General features: G+C 40.0%; 1 protein-coding gene across 2 annotated transcripts in view; it reads right to left on the minus strand.

Moving 5' to 3' along the window:
• The window catches only part of STAT6 (signal transducer and activator of transcription 6), a 2,965,055-nt gene that overhangs the window by 1,426,997 nt on the left and 1,518,565 nt on the right, over positions 1-19,493 (minus strand). The gene's annotated exons all lie outside the window — the stretch shown is intronic.

Consider the following 19,493-nt stretch of genomic DNA (forward strand, 5'->3'; position numbering starts at 1 on the left):
CGGCATGGGAGTCCATCACAACAGACCACTGGGTGCTTCGCATCATATCCAGAGGGTACAAAATACCAATTCTCCATGTCCCCCATTCCAAGAACCTCCCAGATGTACCACCCGATCACAGGGAGGCCGCAGCCGCAGAAATACAGCAGCCGCTAAGAAAAAGAGCCATCCAGCCTGTCCCTCAAGACCAGCTCGGATTAGAGTTCTACTCCAGGTTCTTTTTGGTGCCAAAAAAAGACGGGGGATCTGAGACTCATCCTAGACCTTTCCCGCTTGAACCTGTCAGTAACCAAGGAAAAATTCCAAATGGTCACTCTTCAATCTATCCTCCCCCTTTTGAGGGAGAACGATTGGATGTGCTCTATAGACCTCAAGGATGCGTATTACCACATCTTAATGGACAAATGATCCAGGAGGTTCCTTCGCTTCCGGCTGGGAGCCAGTCACTACCAGTTCAGGGTCCTTCCCTTTGGCCTCACCACAGCCCCCAGGGTGTTCACCAAAGTGTTAGCAGTGATTGCGGCCCACCTGAGACTCCAGGGAATTCAGGTCTTCCCGTACCTGGATGACTGGCTCCTGACCGCACCAACAAGGCATCTACTTTGCTCGGCCAGAGACTTCTTTCTCCATCTAGCCCCACAACTAGGCATTACTATCAATGTCGGTAAATCCCTACTGGCTCCAACACAGATCATAGAATTCATAGGTGCCAGAATAAACACCAGAGATTTGCGAGTCTTCCCAACTGCCGAGAAAATCAGAAATCTACAACTTCATGTGCGGGCTATCCTTCATTCAAAGGCTTCACCAGTGGAATTGATCCTGAGGGCACTAGGCTCCATGGCAGCAGCGATTACACTCCTTCCATGCGCCCGTTTGAACATGCGAGTCCTGCAAAGGACTCTGTTAGTGCAATGGTCCTTCCTATCCCTTCCTCTCCACCATCCCATTGCTATCAGCAAGGTTTGCAGAAGGGCGCTACTATGGTGGCTCCAAGCTTCGAACTTCCATACGGGCCGTCCCTTCTGCACCTCTCCCCCTATCGCCACTGTGACCACGGACGCTTCACGCCTCTGGTGGTGGGGGGGCATTACTCAGGCAGGACAGTCCAATGCACGTGGAACGATACAGAGACCTCCCTGCATATCAACGTTCTGGAGATGAGAGCAGTGCTGTTGGCGTTGCAAGCACTTCAGAGCTTCCTCCCCGCAGGAACGATTGCAATTCACTCGGACAACATGTCAGTGGTCTGGTATATCAACAAACAGGGGGGAACCGGATCTTATCCTCTTTGCCGCGAAGCCATGAGAGTGTGGGAATGGGCGATCTCCACCAACCGCTTTCTGATTGCAAAGCACATTCCGGGGAGGACCAACATCCTAGCGGACAAGCTCAGCCGCACCCTTCTTACCCCCTACGAGTGGTCTCTCAATCCTCTAGTAGCGAAGCAGATATTCGCAACATGGGGGCAACCCTGCTGCGATCTTTTTGCATCTCCATCAAACGCCAAATGCGACAATTTCTTTGCTCTAATCCCGCCACCGGGGGAATCTCCAAGAGACGCTCTGGTGCATGCTTGGCCACCCGGTCTACTCTCTGTCTATCCTCCTCTTCCAATGATGATACAACTCTTACAGAAAGCCTCGCCGTTGGGGAGCAAGATGATTCTCATTGCCCCAATCTGGCCTCAACAAATTTGGTTCCCTTACCTGTGGTCTCACCTTGTGAATCACCCTTGGATTCTAGATCCCATTCCGGATCTCATCTCCCATCCATTGGACTTGCCAACTCCAAACCTGGACAATCTGAAACTGACAGCTTGGTTGCTCCAGTTCCACTCCTAGTTAGGACTCCCGGTATCTCTTCACCAGTCAAAGCCATCCTCATGGCAGCACATAAGCCCTCCACCAGGAAGGTATATCACAGCAAATGGAAACATTTTTCAATCTGGGTGGAGCGCTACGATCTAGATCCCTTTACGGCTCCTCTTCCATCCATTTTAGACTTCCTAACTGAACTCTTTCAAGAACGTGCTAGTTATTCAACTGTCAAAGTGCAATTGGCAGCCATTTCTCATTATCATGTGGGACATGATACAGGACCCTTGATGTCAGCCAAATTGTGTAAAACCTTTCTCAAGGGTACCTTTTTACTTAGACCTCCTGTAAAAGAAGCCGTACCCCCATGGGATCTTACTTTAGTTCTTCAAGCCTTGACTGCTCCTCCCTTTGAACCCGCTGCTTCAGTGGATCTCAAATTCTTGTCATGCAAAACAGCATTCCTTGTAGCCATTACTTCAGCAAAAAGAGTGTCGGAACTTCAGGCTCTTTCTGTAAAGCCTCTATACCTGATTTTTCACCCTGATAAGAGTGTACCTCAGAATCAATCCCTCCTTTCTTCCCAAGATATCATCAGAAACCAATATAAACCAACCATAAATTTACCGGTTTTCTTCCCTAAATATCAAAATAAGGGTGAATACAAGCTGCACTCATTGGATGTTCATAGGCAGCTTCGTTTTTATACCCATAGGACGGCTGGCCATAGACAATCCGACCAGCTGTTCATTTCCTTTGCCAAATTTTACTTGGGGAAAGCTATCTCTAAAGTATCTTTATCTCGCTGGATTTCCCAATGTATCCTGCTAGCTTATCAAGCCTTGGGTAGACCCGCACCAGAAGGAGTTCGTGCTCATTCCACTCGCTCCATTTCTACTTCTGCGGCTTTCAAGTCTAGAGTTCCTTTGGATGATATTTGTTCTGCAGCCACTTGGGCTTCATCTCATACCTTTATCAACCACTACAAGCTAGACCTGCTTTCTAGAGGGAGAGCATCCTTTGGCTCTGCGGTGCTTCGTAATATCCTTCCATGATGGCCACCCAGGGTGCAGGTAGCTGGGGACTCTGTCCCACAGGCTGCTGACAAATGAACATTCCTACTTCAGATTTAGAAGTTATGTACTCACCATAACGTTCCATCTGAGTAGGTAGTTCATTTGTCTGCAACCATCCCACCCTCCTTTCCCCTGACCTTCTTGGATCTATTAGTTTTTAGATATCCTTTTTTTTTTTTGGATATATATGGAGAGGCAAACTCGATCTGAGGTCATGGAGGGTTAGCAGGGGATTATGGGTGAAGGGAGGGGCTAGGAGCTCGGATCCATTAGCTTGAAATAAGTTGCCGGCTCGGATCCGTAACCCACAGGTTGCAGACAAATGAACTACCTACTCAGATGGAACGTTATGGTGAGTACATAACTTCTAATTAACTAAATCAGCAGTCAAGCTTTAGAGATGGCTCGTATACACACACATGAGCATGACTGAGCATGTTCTTCATATCGATCACTGCTGCAGTAGCCTTAGGTACATGGGTTATATCCTGCATACGATATAACAGCTGGCCAGCTTCCAAAGCTTCAGGGCAGCTTCCATATAACTAACTCAAGCTGACCTGTCCAAAAAGACAGATTTGGGTGCCAAGTCCTTCAGAGATTTCCTGTTGCCAAGAACAGTACTCCACTTCAGGCTTTTCAGGCATAGCAGTCAGCTAGTGCTGTTCCATTGCTAGGCAGATAAGTTCCATTCAGGAAAAAACCTTCCAAATTACTTCTAAACTTGTTTAAACTAACTTTTTGTGAGAAACAATACTTTTTAAAACAGGAAAAAGTATTTTCCTTGACTGTCCCGTGACTTTTATGTACTTACATGAGTTTGCTTTTTTACTTTTGCCGTAAAAAGTTGTTTAAAACTACATTTTTGTGAAAAACTGTGTTTATTTTACTTTTTGGGGCTGGGTAAAGTGTTTAAAGTGCTTTTTATTGTGTTTTTTGTGGGAAAAGTTACTTTTTCGCTACTTTCCTGTTTTAACAACCATAACTACTAAACTGCCCTGGGAAACAAGCACCATTTTTGGCTTGACCACAGAAAAAACTACCAGTCACTATGTCAGACCTTCTTCCAGCTACAAAAAGATAAAGATTGTTAAGTATCCATTGCCACCACAGTAGACTGGTAAGTTGCCTCAACTGCTGGTGGGTGACTCTACTGTAGCTAAAGCTGGTTCCTCAGGCCACTCATCTTTTTTTTCCTCAGATCGCTCTGAAGTTGCCTATATAGCCATTATGGACTGTGGTTAACCACATCTTCTGGGGCTGTTCGGGTCCCCTCAGTGGGCAAGGGAGAGCCACTCTTGTCAGTCATGGGAGAAGGGGCAGGGAATGTGCTTCAGGTTAACCAGAATGTTGTGTTCATCTTTGGGGAAACTGTTTCTGCTAATACTGAGCATGTTTTCCTTAACTTTTCTGTCAACTGTTCTTCATTCAAGTCTTCAAGTCTGTTCTTCATTTTTTCCCTTAGAACTGCTCTACTAGTAATCTAAACAGTATATCCCTTAACTAAAAAGTGCAGCACTTGTTCCTAAAAGCTTTTTTTTTTTTTTCTCCAAAAAAAAAAAAAGCTCAGCACTTGTCTTAAAAGCATCTTCTTTTCAGGCTTAGCACTTCTGTATTATACAAAGTCCCTCACTAGCGAACCCCCCCCCCCAGGAGTACCCACTTCCTTACTAAGTCCTCTCTCATTCAGTTACACCCCAAACTTCTTAATTTCTCTAGCATGTCGAAGGGCCAGATGCTGGCGTCCTCTCCTGTCCAGTTGGTGAATCTGGGAATATTGAGGCAATGTTACAATTGCCTCATGTACACAGACAACCCTCTCCTCCTCCCACATAACACAAATACTTGCGAGAGATGCAGCTATTTAGCCAAACTGGAGGCTGAGCTCTCTCAACTCAGGACTGGCAAGACCAGACAGGAGGAGAAGGCAACTACACACATCACAAAACCAGTCTCACATAAAGCTATCACAACAATGAATCAAACACACAAAGATATACTCGGAGGCTCTGAGCAAAAATTTACCTAAACAGCAGAGGCCTCCAAAGCAGACACCCAAGCAACCGCCACCTCATGACACACCACAGTCAACACATAAAACACAAAATCAGTGTGCAAAGCAGTCACAGCCCTTAAGGCCAAATACAACACCAAACATACTTGTCATAGGTGACTCCATAGTCAGACACACTGACGTCCCACTCACCAGGCTGAACAAGGAGAGGGTCACAGTAAGCTGCCTATCGGGCGCTAGAATCCACCACATAACACAAGCACTCGGGTCACTCCACAGCAAGTACAAATATGACACAGTCACTGTCCATGCTGGTGTGAACGACCTGAGACATACCTCCCTAGACTACATGAAAAGAGACATAGAGGAGCTCTCTGATTATGTAGCCCAGGCAGGTATGACCCTGACCCTAAGCAGCATCCTTCCTTCGCCAAGAATGATGCCACAACATAGAGACAAGATGATCAGCTTTAACAATTGACTTAATTTCTGGTGTCATTCAAAGGGGATCCAGTGTCTGTCTGCATGGGATGACATGCTTGACAAGCCACGCTGCTTCGCAAGGGACGGCTTGCACCTGTCACCCCTGGGATTCCAGATATTGGCTAAGGCTCTTGCCACCCCCATAGTGCCTTTTTTAGGCAAGGCTCAAATTCTAAACCTACCACCCTAGAAAACAAAAATGGGAAGAAACTAAGGGTAATGCTGCTCAATGCCAGAAGTCTAAATCTCAAAATGCACGCACTCGAGGCCCTTCTCAGTATGGAGAACATCGATGTCTGTGCTGTGACTGAAACCTGGTTCAAGGCTCCTGAGAGCACTCCGGCACTATCGGGTTTTACCTCATATCATGCGTTCCGGCCCCAAAACCCGGACCACACCACAAAAGGAGGAGGTGTATCAATATTCATCAAGTATACCCACACCTCCAGGTTGGTGGCAACGCACGAAGCATCGGAAACCATCCAGGTGCAATTAACCATAGGCAAAACTGCTCTACAATTTGTAGCATGCTACAGGCCACCTACTCAAACTCAGGAACCCCACACAGCCTTCCTGAAGACACTGGAGGGTATAAAAGTATCTCCAAACACCATTATATTGGGTGACTTCAGCTACCCGAATATAGACTGGGAACATTACTCAAGCCCAAACTTTCTAGCCCAAAGGTTCCTGGAGTTCATAAATTCAAATGCCATGGAACAACTAGTCACCGTTCCCACAAGAGGAGAAAATATACTAGATCTCATCATCACAAACATGGGGACAAAATGCTCCACACCGGAAGTATATCCCTCATTGGCGAGATCAGATCACAAACTAATCTCACTGGATATCCACATCCCGCCCCCACCCCAAACAAAAAAGACCACAGTGAAGAACTTCTCTAAAGCAAACTTCACACTACTCAAGACTGGTGTGGTATCCTTCAAGGCCCCGGAGCCAGTGGAAACCACAACCCAAGCTGCGGAAGCCCTTACAAATGCCTTCTACGAACACCTCCAGGACTGCATGGATCAGGCAATCCCTAATAAAATCAAGACTCTTTACACCAAGGGCAAACGTCCAGTCTGGTGGACCCCAGCCATAAACAAACTTTACAATAAGAGGAGAAAGCTGTTACATGATAGAGCAAAATCCATAAAAGAGAAGACACCTTTGATCATTATTAGTAAAAAAATACGAGCACTCATAAAATCATCCAAGGCCAACTTTGAGAGAAAAATTGCCATAGGTTCAAAAGACAATCATAAGGCCTTCTTCAGCTATGTTAGAAACCTGGGTGGAAACTCCCAGATATGCTCAGAATTAGTCCAAAATGATACAAAAATCATTGAACCCACAGACATTGCCAACATACTGGCAGACAGGTTCAGTGCAAACTTCAGGCCCCTCTCCCCCGCAAAAGGAGAGATAACTATCCCAGCGGAGTGCAGCCTCCCAGACATCTCCAATGCGCAGGTGAAAGCTGCTCTCTCTAAAGCTAAAAACACAGCATCAATGGGACCGGATGGTGTCCCCGGCTGTGTGCTACACGACCTCAATGAGGAACTAAACCCGCACATAAGGCAGCTGTTTAATCTTAGCCTTACCACAGGATACGTGCCCAAGGAGTGGCATACGGCAACTGTGGTCCCACTCCACAAAGGTGGTGCCTCTACGGACCCTGGTAATTACCGCCCCATAAGCTTAACAAGCCTGGTCTGCAAAGCTATGGATAGGATCATAATGGAACTCATAAACAAAGACATAGGGGACTTGCAGACATTGGACCCGACCCAGTTTGGCTTTGTCAAGGACAGATCATGCCTTCTGAACTTGGTTGACTTCTTCGAAACAGTCACCAAGGCCATTGATGAGGGAAAGGCAGTCCATACAGCCTACCTTGACCTTGCAAAAGCTTTCGACACAATACCCCACTTGGGTATTATAGAGAAACTTACCAGCTTAAATGTAAACCCATATGTCACAAGATGGGTTGCAAACTGGCTAAAGGACAGAACCCACAGGGTTAGAGTAGCTGGCGCCATGTCAGACTCCAAGCCGGTCACAAGTGGTGTCCCACAGGGCTCAGTCCTTGGGCCCCTGTTGTTCGGCATCTACTTCTCAGAAGTACAGGCTAACATAGGAGGACTATGGCTGACAAAGTTTGCAGATGACTGCAAACTGGGAGCCATAGTGGAAAGTACATCGGACACAGATATCCTTCAGAGGGGTCTCACGGAAACTGATAGCTGGTGCCAGAGCCATGGCCTGATGTTAAATGCCAAAAAATGTATAGTCATACCCTTCGGGAAAAACAAGGTAACCCCAAGCTACCATATAGGTGGCAATCCACTAAGCACAGAAGAGGTTATCAGGGACCTGGGGACCCAGGTTGACAGTGGCCTTTCTTTTGACACTCACATTGCTAAAGTGGTTAGAAAAACCTTCTACATTGCCCACCTGATCATGAAGGGATTCACATCCAGATCAAGTGAGGTCATTGTTCCCCTGTAATCTTCACTTATCAGACCAATGATCGAGTACAATGCCCCATTCGGGATGTATCTCACCCGACACCTGCAGCAATTGGAGAGACCCCAAAAGTTCCTCACTAAAAGGATAAAGGGACTCCAAAATCTGTCATATGCTGCCAGACTGAAGAAACTCCAGCTCTATTCAGTCGCATACCGTCTGCTCAGAGGTGACCTGTGCCTGACTTACAAGGCCATGTCCAACCCGGAATTAATGGACATGCTCCACCTCAAAAAATTCAAATCTACCAGATCCACTAGAGCAAGCGACTTAAACCTTAGCACGGATATAAATAGGACATGCTGGAGGGATAGATTTGTCACCCAGAGACTCCCTAATTTGTGGAATAAAATCCCGGTCCATGTGAGACAGAGCACCTCGCTGGCTCTGTTCAAGAGAAATCTTGACCGGTGGATGGGAGATCGTACGTTTACCCCGGGAATCATCTCTGTGTCACTGCTGGACAGAGGCACAACAAACTAATGGGCACATTATTTTTTAACATAAGGGGTGGCGTAAGCCACAAAAACTCTGGGCTAGGCTTATAAATGCCTTAGGGCAGATAGCCTAGTATAAACCTATGAACCTATGAACAAGAGACAGAAAACTAAATGGTTAGCTTCTCTTGTGTCAGTTACTATGGATAGGAATAATTTATTAGGATTTGCTCAGGGTCTTGTGCAGGCTGTAGACCCTTCTTGTAAGGTGGTTTCTGGTAAAAGAAAAAGGGGTTCCTGTTTCCTTGAATAGGTTCAAGAAGTGGAATCTGTAGAAGAATGTGAAAGTAATGATGGGGTGTTTTCTACTCAAAGTTCTAATTCAGATTCTGAGAATAGTGTTGTACCTGATTCTGCCTGTGCGGGATTCTCTTTCTCAAAGACTATTTACAGAATGAACCAATGTTTTCAGTGGGAAAATATTGTGGCTTTCAGTCCCTTAAAAAATATTATAATTTGCTACAACTGGAATTTCCAGAACCCTCGCCCATTCCCCAGTGCTGTCAGTATTGGAGGATGTGTTTATTACAGCTTGGGCTTTCACTGACAGCCAAACTACTTCCCCTAAGAAAGAAAGTAGAATGCACAAAGTACTTCAGTCCTTCAAGTTTTATACTAGTCCCAGACCTGATCCAGCAGCTATAGATTTGGTTAATTCAGCTGCTGCTAAGCATTTTGTTAATTCCAACCCTTCTTCTGATATGGATGGTAAAGCTTTTGATAAGTTTAGGAAAACTGCTTCTACAGTTTTGATTTTTAGAATTCTGAACTGTCAGGCTCATAAGTTAAAGTTTATCCTTACTAATTGTGAAAGTATGAGAAATTATTTAGCTTCAGTTTCATCTTGTGAGGGAAATCTGCTTTATGTAGTTTAGTTGCTTGTATTTCACAGGTCACTACTCATTGTCTGAAAATGTTTACGACTCTGTAGGTACAATTTCCAAGGCTGTTGCCACTGGTACTGTTTTGGTCCATCTACAGCTCCAAAAGTATTTCCAAAGGGTCCAGTACCTTTTATAGCTCATTGCAGGTTGCAAGACATTCACATATGTCAGCATTCAGATGAATGTGCTACATTTGCAGTCTTTCTCACAATATCCGGACTCTCTGGGTAAGGAATCTCCTTTTCAGTATGGGATTCCTGTTGAATATTCACACATACATAAGACATGATCATGGCAATATAGTAAGCAAGGACATCTCAGTAAATAACATGGGCTGGCAGGTCCTTATTTGTGAGTGTCTATTATGATTTAAGCTCTTTCTACCACTAGCTTTTAAGTTTGTTTCAGACTTTGACAACAAGCATTAAGCAGGAATGCACTGGACCTAATTATCACAAAGATGACCCATTTAGGCAGCTTATTTAAAAGCAATGAAAAATGCCGGTGTCATTTTATCAACATATTCAGTATAATATCATGAATAAGAAATCAGGAATTTCAACAGAGCAGCAGAATAAGGCTGTTAGGATTCTGAACCACTATCAGCATGCACAGCAATCCATAGGGTAAACCATGGAGTGCTAATGCAGTAGGGTTACCACTCTTGTTCCTTTATTCAGGACAGTCCCTATTGAGCAATTACTTTCTAAAAAAAAAAAAAAAAAAAAAAAAAAAACATGGGAATTGTCATGAAATTTTAGGGCAAAAAAATATTTCCTAAATTCTCCTAATAGTTGCTCAAATTAATTATTTTGTATCTGAAACAACTTAATATGATAGAAACAGCCCAAATTCTGTAAAAGTGAACTTTTATTTTAGCAAATGGAGTGAATTCCAATCCTTTCTTTCAGTTGTGGAAATGGCTTGTCCTACAAAATTACACTTTGGGCATCTGAAAGGTGTCATCCCTGCAATGCAGAAGTGTGATGTGAATGGAGAAAATACAATAGTGGACAACAACAGTCACAAAGATGAATGATCAGCAGACTGATCAGCAGACTGAGGAGACAGATTTCTGTGTAGTACCTAGGAGTCAGGACGGTAGTGGACTTTGATAGGTATTACATTAGCAATAATGCCCAACAGGGTGAGTCAATACTATATATATATATATATATATATATATATATATATATATATATATATATACACACACATACATACACACACAGGTGAGTGTGTGTGTGTACATATATGTATATATATATATATTTTTTTTTGGGATATTAAATAGTTCCTCCTCCCAATGTTTTATACTTGCTTAGTATATGTAATTTTTTTTGGTGGAAGAAGTACTTTACTTTTTTATATAAGTATTTAATGCCTATATATATTTAACTCTTACTACACAATGATCAAACAACCATTGGAAAATTACCTCACCAATAAAACAAGTGTGGTAAAAATTGTTTTAATGTCTATATATATATATATATATATATATATATATATATATATATATATATATATATATATATATATACACACACACACACACGCACGCGCAGACACACACACGCACACTATGCTAAACAAAGCTCATTCTTCAATCAGGGTTTACTGAACAGTTTGCCCATTCTCTAACATCATATAAATTATCACTAGATTACAGACCGTTTCAAAATGAAGCATAAAATTGATTGAAGTTGACAAGACATTGCACTGTCACAGAGAACTAGTGCTGCATATCTTGTTTGCAGTTAATGCTAGTTGAAAAGACAGAGAACCCTGTATAGTTCCAATGCACCAGAGTATCAGCCTTTTCATTTTTTGTGTTTTTTTAAGAGTATCAACCTTTTTGTTCAGATTTCAAACTTTTAATTAATACATTATGTTTGTATGTAATATGGTTACATTTCTCTTAAAATATGAAGAGTAAAGTTCATCACCTTTTCTGCAATGATTTGTGTTTGAAAAATTAAGATTTATTCAAAGTATTGTTTTGCCCTTTATAGTCCCACACAAAGCATAGGCAATTTTAAAACAGGCAGCACTTGCAAGATGGCTCCACACTGATCAACATCTTAACTTCAGCTCTCCCAGTGAGAAAAAAGAAATTGAAAGATAAGGGCCAGGAACTCTTGTCACTTTTAGTAAATTCAGAAGAGAAACAAAGTTATTCCAGCAATAAGGGCAACTGTGAGATTCAAGCTTCTGTATCCAGCTGTCTTCAGAATATGTTTTCCAGGAGGATCAAAGTCATTTTTTGATGCAGAACAGACTACGGAGGAAATACAAATCTTTTCCCAACAAAAAGTGAACCATCAAGCGGGGGGGGGGGGGGCTCTACTTCTCTTCTGTTAACAAAACACATGGAGAGACTTTGCCGCCAGTGAAACATTTTCCATTGTTCCAAAGAAAAATGCTTGAGAGATAGACAAAAGCAGTGTAGTTAAATGGAAGAACTGTGAGTACCTTGGAACTGAGTCAGAATCTGGAGCTGGAGATAAACAGGAAGAAGATAAGCAACTTTGAACATAGTGAAAATGTTAGACTGCAAAGCATTAATCTCATTTGGAAATACGGCTGTACAGTAAAAAAATGGAAAGACTGGACTTTGGTTGACTTTGTTAAACTTGAGAGGAACTGAAAAGCATTTGCCTTGCTTCATGCCGTTAATGTTTGGAAGGACACTGAGGGGAGGGCAAGAGAAAGGAGCATAGTAACAGTAAGTTAAACATTTTTTTTCTTAACAGTATTTCTATGAAACCTTTCATGATATAAATTGGATGTTTTATAAAAGTTGCTTTTATTCTTTATTTCTTTTTTTTTCCAAAACATTTTTATTTGAGAAATTTAATATACAATAAAGTTAAATGAAATGAACTCATTTTTTAAGCAAATAAAATAAAATGAATTTTACATGAAGTAATAACATAACAATAAACAATATATACATATATTATATGTATATAATTATATACAATATGTTCACCATTGATCATTTCTTATTTTTTAGTATTAAGAAATATAGGCATTGTAATGCAAAAAGAGAAAAAAAAGTCTAGACAAAAGCATGTTTAAGTTATATAGGCTGTAATCTTCAGTTCTTGTGGTTGGAGATGCAAAAGTGCACAGATCATAATATATGTAAAGCTAATATGTTTTTGTTATTCTTGCATAGGTGAATGCCAGGATTAAGACCCTTAGCTTTAATCTAATGACAAGTGTTAAGTGGAAACAAGCAAATAAGATAATATTGGGTGTAAGATTATACATAATATATATTGAAAAGTTTTCCTTTAAGAAAAATGTTTCAACTTGCCTTTAGAAGCCTACTGTGGGGACCATATTTTTTCAATGATGTTTCCATGCACACAAGCGATTATAGGTCAATAAAAGAAAGCCAATGCACTGGCTTCTTCTCAGAAGCTGATTATAGGTCAATAAAAGAAAGCCAATGCACTGGTTTCTTCAAGGCTAAAAGTTAATATTTTTTGAAAGTCTGCAAGTTGTTTTTCATATCTGGGAAGGGAAAAAAGATGAAAAAAAACTGACAGCAATTAGAGTAAGCAGAAGCACAGGCAGTAGCATGCATCTTAGCATGGATAACCTCACCTTTAGGTTAATTAAGGTCTATGTTTGCAGCTATCTATATGGGACAGTTTTTCCTATTAGGAGGGATACACTTTATTATCTGAAGATTTTTGGGGGGGTTTTCTTTAAAACAAAAAGTCTTTGTGACATAGGTTCCAATGTTGATAAGAAAACTGTATAAAGGATTAACCTGCCAAACATTAGTGGGTGCATGTATCACAAAAGCTAGAAATAGACACTTTAAAAAGCTGCCATAAATAACAAGTGGGAATAATGACTTCTTGTAATAACAGTGGCACTTTCCATTTTATCTTGGAATGTGAATGGTCTCATGTATGGAAAACAGGAAAAAATATTTAATTATATTAAGAAATGCAGAGTACAAGTAGCAATGCTACAGGATACACATTTGGAAAGAACTGAGCATTTGAGTTTGATAAAGAAAGGATTTCAGGATAGATATTTAACAGGATATCAGGGACACGGGAAAAGAGGAGTACTTATAATTAATTGCTAGAGGACCTCAAATAGTGATAGAAGAAGAATATAGAGATAAAATAGATAATAATGACAGATTTGTCGTAGTTAGGGACTACTGAGCAGTTACGAGGATTACACAGCCATATATTTCTATTCCCTCAAAACTGAGATTATGGAGCTTAAAAATGCTAGAAATGATCAGCATTCAGCAGGAAAAATTACTTATCGGTGGGAAATAGAATTTGATTTGCAACAATGAGCATGCATCTTGGGGAACATATAGCAATTAACAAACTAAAAATTTCAGCACAGGCAGAAAAAATTAGAAGATATGAAGATAAATATAAAGGAAAAGTACAAAATACGCAATTTTTTGATTACCCAAAACAGTTTTATAGAGAATTGGGAAATAAGGTAAAAGGAATAGAAAGGCCACCAAAAAAGAAGAAATAGATACATTTTGGAGTAGTATCTATGAAGATCCTGTGGAACATAACAAAGATGCTAAATGGATAGAAGACGTTAAAGAAAGAATAAGAGGTTTAAAGGTACATGATATGAAATGGGATGAAGTAACAGCCAGAGAGACTGAAAGAAAGTTAAGAAAAGCCTCTAATTGAAAAACCGCAGGCCCAGATGCGGTACCAAACTTGAAAGTATTTACATATTTGCATGAAGATTTAGCCATGAGTAAGAACTATTTATATGCGCATCCTGAACAGACATCAACCTGGTTAACAACAGGAAAAACATGCTCCTAGAGTGAACCTGCAAGCTACCCTAAAAATTATAGACAAATAACTTGCCTTTCGACAACGTATAAATTATACGTGAGAACTGATGCCGACAGAGTTTATAGTCGTTTAGAAGAAAGCACCATTATGGCAGTAGAACAAAAGGGTAATAAAAGAAAGTGATATGGAACAAAGGATCAGTTGTTATTAAATAAAGTTATAGTGGAGAACAGTAAAAAGGGGAAGAATCTAAGTATGGCATGGATTGACTACAAAAAAGCATTTGATAGTATCCCACATTCATGGATAAAAGAGTGCTTAAAAATGTATACGATTCACTGTGCATTAATCGGCTACATTACAGTGATTATGAAACACTGGCAGACCACTCTGCAATTAAGCCATGATAAAGGACAAATTATTACCCCAGGGATAAAAATTCAAAGGGGGGTATTGCAGGGTGACTCCGTCACCGCTGCTGTTCTGCATTGTCCTTAACCCATTAAGCTGTATACTTAACAGCTTAGGCCATGGCTATAACCTGGCTCCTAGAAAACAAGAAAGTGTAAAGACTTCTCATCTTCTCTTTGTCGATGATTTAAAACTGTATAGCTCATCAGATGAGGAACTGAAAGCACAACTGCAAGTTGTCAAAACTTTTTCAGATTATATAAGAATGTCATTTGGTCCTGATAAATGTGCAAAAGCAGCCTTTAAAGCAAGAAAACTACAACACCATGAAAACGTCAATTTGGGGCATGAATGTGATATAAAAAGAACTTGAGCAAGAAGTGTATAATTATTTGGGAACTGATGAAAGATCAGCAATAAAACATGAACAAATGTGAATAAAACTTAGTAAGGAATACTTGAGAAGACTTAAATTAATCCTGAAAACAGCACTGACATCTAGGAATAAAATCCAAGCCATAAACCACTTTGTTCTTCCTGCCCGAACTTACAATTTTGGAGTGATTGGCTGGCCCCAAAACGTGTTGGATAGATTAGATAGCAAAACAAGGAGGATGCTTTATGGTCACCAAATAATTTATAAAAATCAGTGCATACCAAGATTACATATTCCCCATTCCGAAGGAGGGATGGGCCTCCTTGAAATTGATTATAGGTATAGATCTGCAATAGTGGGACTCCACACATATCTGGTGACCTCACAAGACCCAAATGTAGTGAAAGTTTTGAAACATGAGGAGAATAAGTCTCAGATTACTTTTTTGCTTAATCTAGCAGAAGCATATTGGCGTCAAGCAGGAATGGAAATCAAACCAGAAGTAGATAAAAATCAGGCAGCAACTGAATGTGCCAAAAAAACAAAAAAAAAGACTAAGATGAAGGATCAGATGAGAAGGCAAGAAATGTAGAAAATGCATAAATACTGCTGCAGGTATAGAAAACTTCTAGAAGACCCTCGTGTTGATCAGGAACGAACACAGTAATGGTTAAGGAGAGGCGAATTCAAACCAAGAGATGAAAGGTTAATATTGGCGGCCCAAGATAGTGGGCTGAATACATGTTGGTTTACAAAATCCATTGAACATGTGGGAGAAACAGACAAATGTAGGTTTTGTAAAACTGAATTGGAAACAGTTGCACACCTTGTTGCTGGCTGCAGCATACTAATGGCAGGAGGACTATATACTGAAAGGCATAATAATGTGGCAAGACATTGCACTGGGGATTGTGAAAACATTATGGTACTGAAGTGGCTAAAAAACACTGGAAACATGAGCCACAAATCACCACAGAAAATGAAGAAGTCTACATCACGTGGGATTGTCCATTACCAACAGTTCAAAAGACAGATGCTAGAAAACCTGGTATAGTGGTCCAGGAAAAGAAGACAAAAGTACCATTAATCATTGAAATCGCCACACCCAGTGACTACAGTGTCCTGAGTAGAGAGAAACAGTAAATTATAAAATATCAGGATTTTCATGCAGAAACAAAAGCAATGTGAAAGAAAGATACCCAGAAAGTACCAACAGGTCTTATAAAGAAGAGTCTACAATCATATTTACATATGCTACCAATACATGCAACTCCATACGAATTACAGAAGGAGTCATTACTGAGCACATTCCGGGTGCTGTGAAGAGAACTAATGGCTGACATCAAAGTGTGAAACAATATTAATTTCATGAATTTAAATGTACTTTGATGTAGGAATGGGGTCCATTCCCATCATGGTATTAGAAACCCAAAAGAATTGGAGAAATTAAAAAACACAAAATAGGGTAGATGTCTGAAGAAGGTTATGAAAATATTTGGTATGGCAGATGTGAATCAACTAGTAGAAACTTGGAGAAAATTTACATGTTATTCCCCAAGGTACAATAACTGGGCTAGACTATACAGAAATTATATTTCACAGGAAAATATGCATTTAATTGAGAACTTTGACACGTCCAATACTTACTTTGGATCATGTCCCAATAATTACTAAAGTAAAAATGTAGGTTAATGAAGTAAAAATGGGATGTTGTTACTTCCCCACTTACCTGTTAAAAAGAGAGGAATTAAAAAAATGGATAGTATAAATTATTTTGGAGTTATTAGGAAGATAGAAACTACTCTAGAAGTTATAACTAGTGAGTGGGACAAAATGAAAGTGGAGTTTAAAAATGGGGTAGACATAAAAGAAAAAGAGATATGGTTAAGAAGTAACAAAAAATATTTAGAGGGGCTGACAAAGGTAAACGTACTATGTAATAAGGTGAGTCTCACTGAAAAAGAAGAGGTGCAGTTGCAGAGTGCTAAAGAGAAAATAAGGGAGTACCTGGATAATATGCATGAGTTTAGAAACACTGCTGTTAAGCAACTGTGTTCTAACTCCACAGCACAAAAACTTTTGGCACAATGACTTGGGTATCAAAGTAGAAATTTTTGTTGCAAAATTATGGAGCCTATAACAAGAAAAATAACCAGAAATCATGTAGATGGATTACAGATATTTCAGAAATTTTAGGAACATTTGTATAAAGCAGAGAAATGGGGAAATCAAGAAAAAGAACAAATGGAAACATTTATGGAAGACTTAAATATGCCAAGGTTAGAGTTGTTGAGTCTCAACAATTAACAGTTAAGAAGAGATGAGATAAAAATGGTGATGTGTAACCAATTTGCAATACAGTGTCCCTGGACAGATGGTTTTCCCGTTGAAGTTTGGAAGCTAGGATGCAAGAAAGTGCTAAAGATCTGGAAGGTTTTGTTTAAATAGTATTTTAAAAGGTGGGGAAGCACCAACATCCTGGAAAAAAATCTGTTGTAGCTTTAATACCTAAGGATGGTAAAGACCCATCAGATCCAGCTTCATAAAGGCTCATTTTAATTTTAAACCACAGTTATAACGTTTTTATGTGTAATGGCTAAAAAAAGAATGTCAAAAGAGTTGCTAAAGTTGATAGATGTGGATCAGTGTTTTTTTGTGGAGGGAAAGCAAACATTTGACAACCTTAATAAAACGATGATCCAGAGGGAAGCAGAATATAAGAAAATATTGCTGTTGTTGGTGGGTCTTGTAGCAGAGAAAGTATTTGACAGGGTAATCTGTGATTTTATGAGTACGCCACTCCCTTTTGTTATTTGCATTGAATTTCGAACCATCAGCAAAGAAAATAAGGGACTCAGAAATGCAAGGGTAAAACTGGTCTGGTATTCAAGAAAAGTTGGCTTTATTTGCAGATGATAGTATTTTGTACCTGACAGAGCCATTAAGGGGGATCTCAGTGTTGTGGATCTTTTTGACACAGTTCTGGGTTTTTTTTGGATATAGAATTAATGAAGATAAAACAAAGGCTATATCTGTTAACTATGTAACCACACAAGAATTGGTTCAACAATATGCATACTTATGGGGACATGATAAAATGAAGTATTTTTGAGCATGGTTTAAAAAGGATGCTGTTATGGTAACTAAGGATGTATGGGAAGAGACTAAACAAATGATACTTCAAAAACTGAGAAACTGGAAGCTCCTGCTTATGGATATGGATAGCAAGACACAGGCAGTAAAATGTTTTTAGTCCCTTTAGTTTTATATACAGGTCAGGTATATTTTTGCTTATTCAGGATAGTGGGGTTTTGTTTATCAGTGAACTGCTGATGTCACCACAGACTACTTCCGCATGTAGCACCTGTAACTACTATATGTATTCTGTGCAACATTTGAGCTCTTCTATGCATTGTTGCAGTTTACCTACTGTACATGATAAAAACTATTCTGTTATGGCTGCAAAGGATATGTAGAAAGAGACTAAACAAAAAATAATCAAAAAAACTGAAAAACTGGAAGCTCTTGTTTATAGATATCTATAGCAAGATACAAGTACTGAAAATGTTTTCAGTCCCTTTAGTTTTATATACATGTCAGGGATATTTTATCAATCACAGAAGATGTTGCGGATAGAAATTAATAAAGAGTTGAAGGATTTTATCTGAGAAGGGAAGAGGGCAAGGGTCGAGTGGGATAAGTTGATCCTTCCAATAGAAAAAGGAGGTTTAGGATTACCTGATTTGAAGGGATATTGCAGAACCACACAATTAAGGATCTTATACATAACACAAGCAGAAATTTATAATTCAAAGTAGAAAGGGGTGATGATGATGATGAAGCAGGGGAATTTAAGAAATAAAAAAGAGTGGGATTTTAACAGAATAACAGTTACATAGAATATTACATTCATAAAGTGGCACAAAATATACTAAGAACTAAGCCAACACTGGAATTCTGCCAATAAGGATGACTGCAATTAGGGGTACAGAGAATAAGCAAAAGGATGCTGGAATTTACTAGAGGAGGCTAGCAAAGGAACCAATGTATTGGGAAAAATAATTAGAGAGGGAAAGGTAATACAATGGGAAAGGGCCAAGAAGACATTTGAACTGCAGGGTAGAGATTGCCTTCCCTGATATCAGAGTACAAAGAGAAAGGGCTTGGGGATTCCCAAGTGAAAGACTTGCATTGGTTGAGGTTTTTAGTGGAATCTAGAACAGAAGCTGCTATTAAAAAGGGGATAATCAGTAGGGTATATAAAAAATTGCACAATAACTATAGGAATTAATCAGAAACGATTGGGAAGAGAGCTTAGATAAGCAATTCACAAAGAAACAATGGGAGGACATATATGTGGCTCCCGAATATGAAAGAAAGTCTAGAAGATTTAGGATTTTTGCTTGGAAGTGTTTGCGTAGGTACTTATATACCCCAAGTAGACTCCAAAAAATCTTTCCTTGGGTAGATGACAAATGCTGGAGGTGTAATGGGGAAGAAAGAGGTACCTGGAAGCATTTGTTTTTCAAGCGTAACCACTTGGTAGACTTCAAAAATTCCCTACAGACTACTCTGTTAGGGAGTACTGG

Source organism: Protopterus annectens, chromosome 9.part0 (genome assembly GCF_019279795.1).
Source record: "Protopterus annectens isolate FY-2018-M chromosome 9.part0, PAN1.0, whole genome shotgun sequence".
Taxonomy (NCBI): Eukaryota; Metazoa; Chordata; order Ceratodontiformes; family Protopteridae; genus Protopterus; species Protopterus annectens.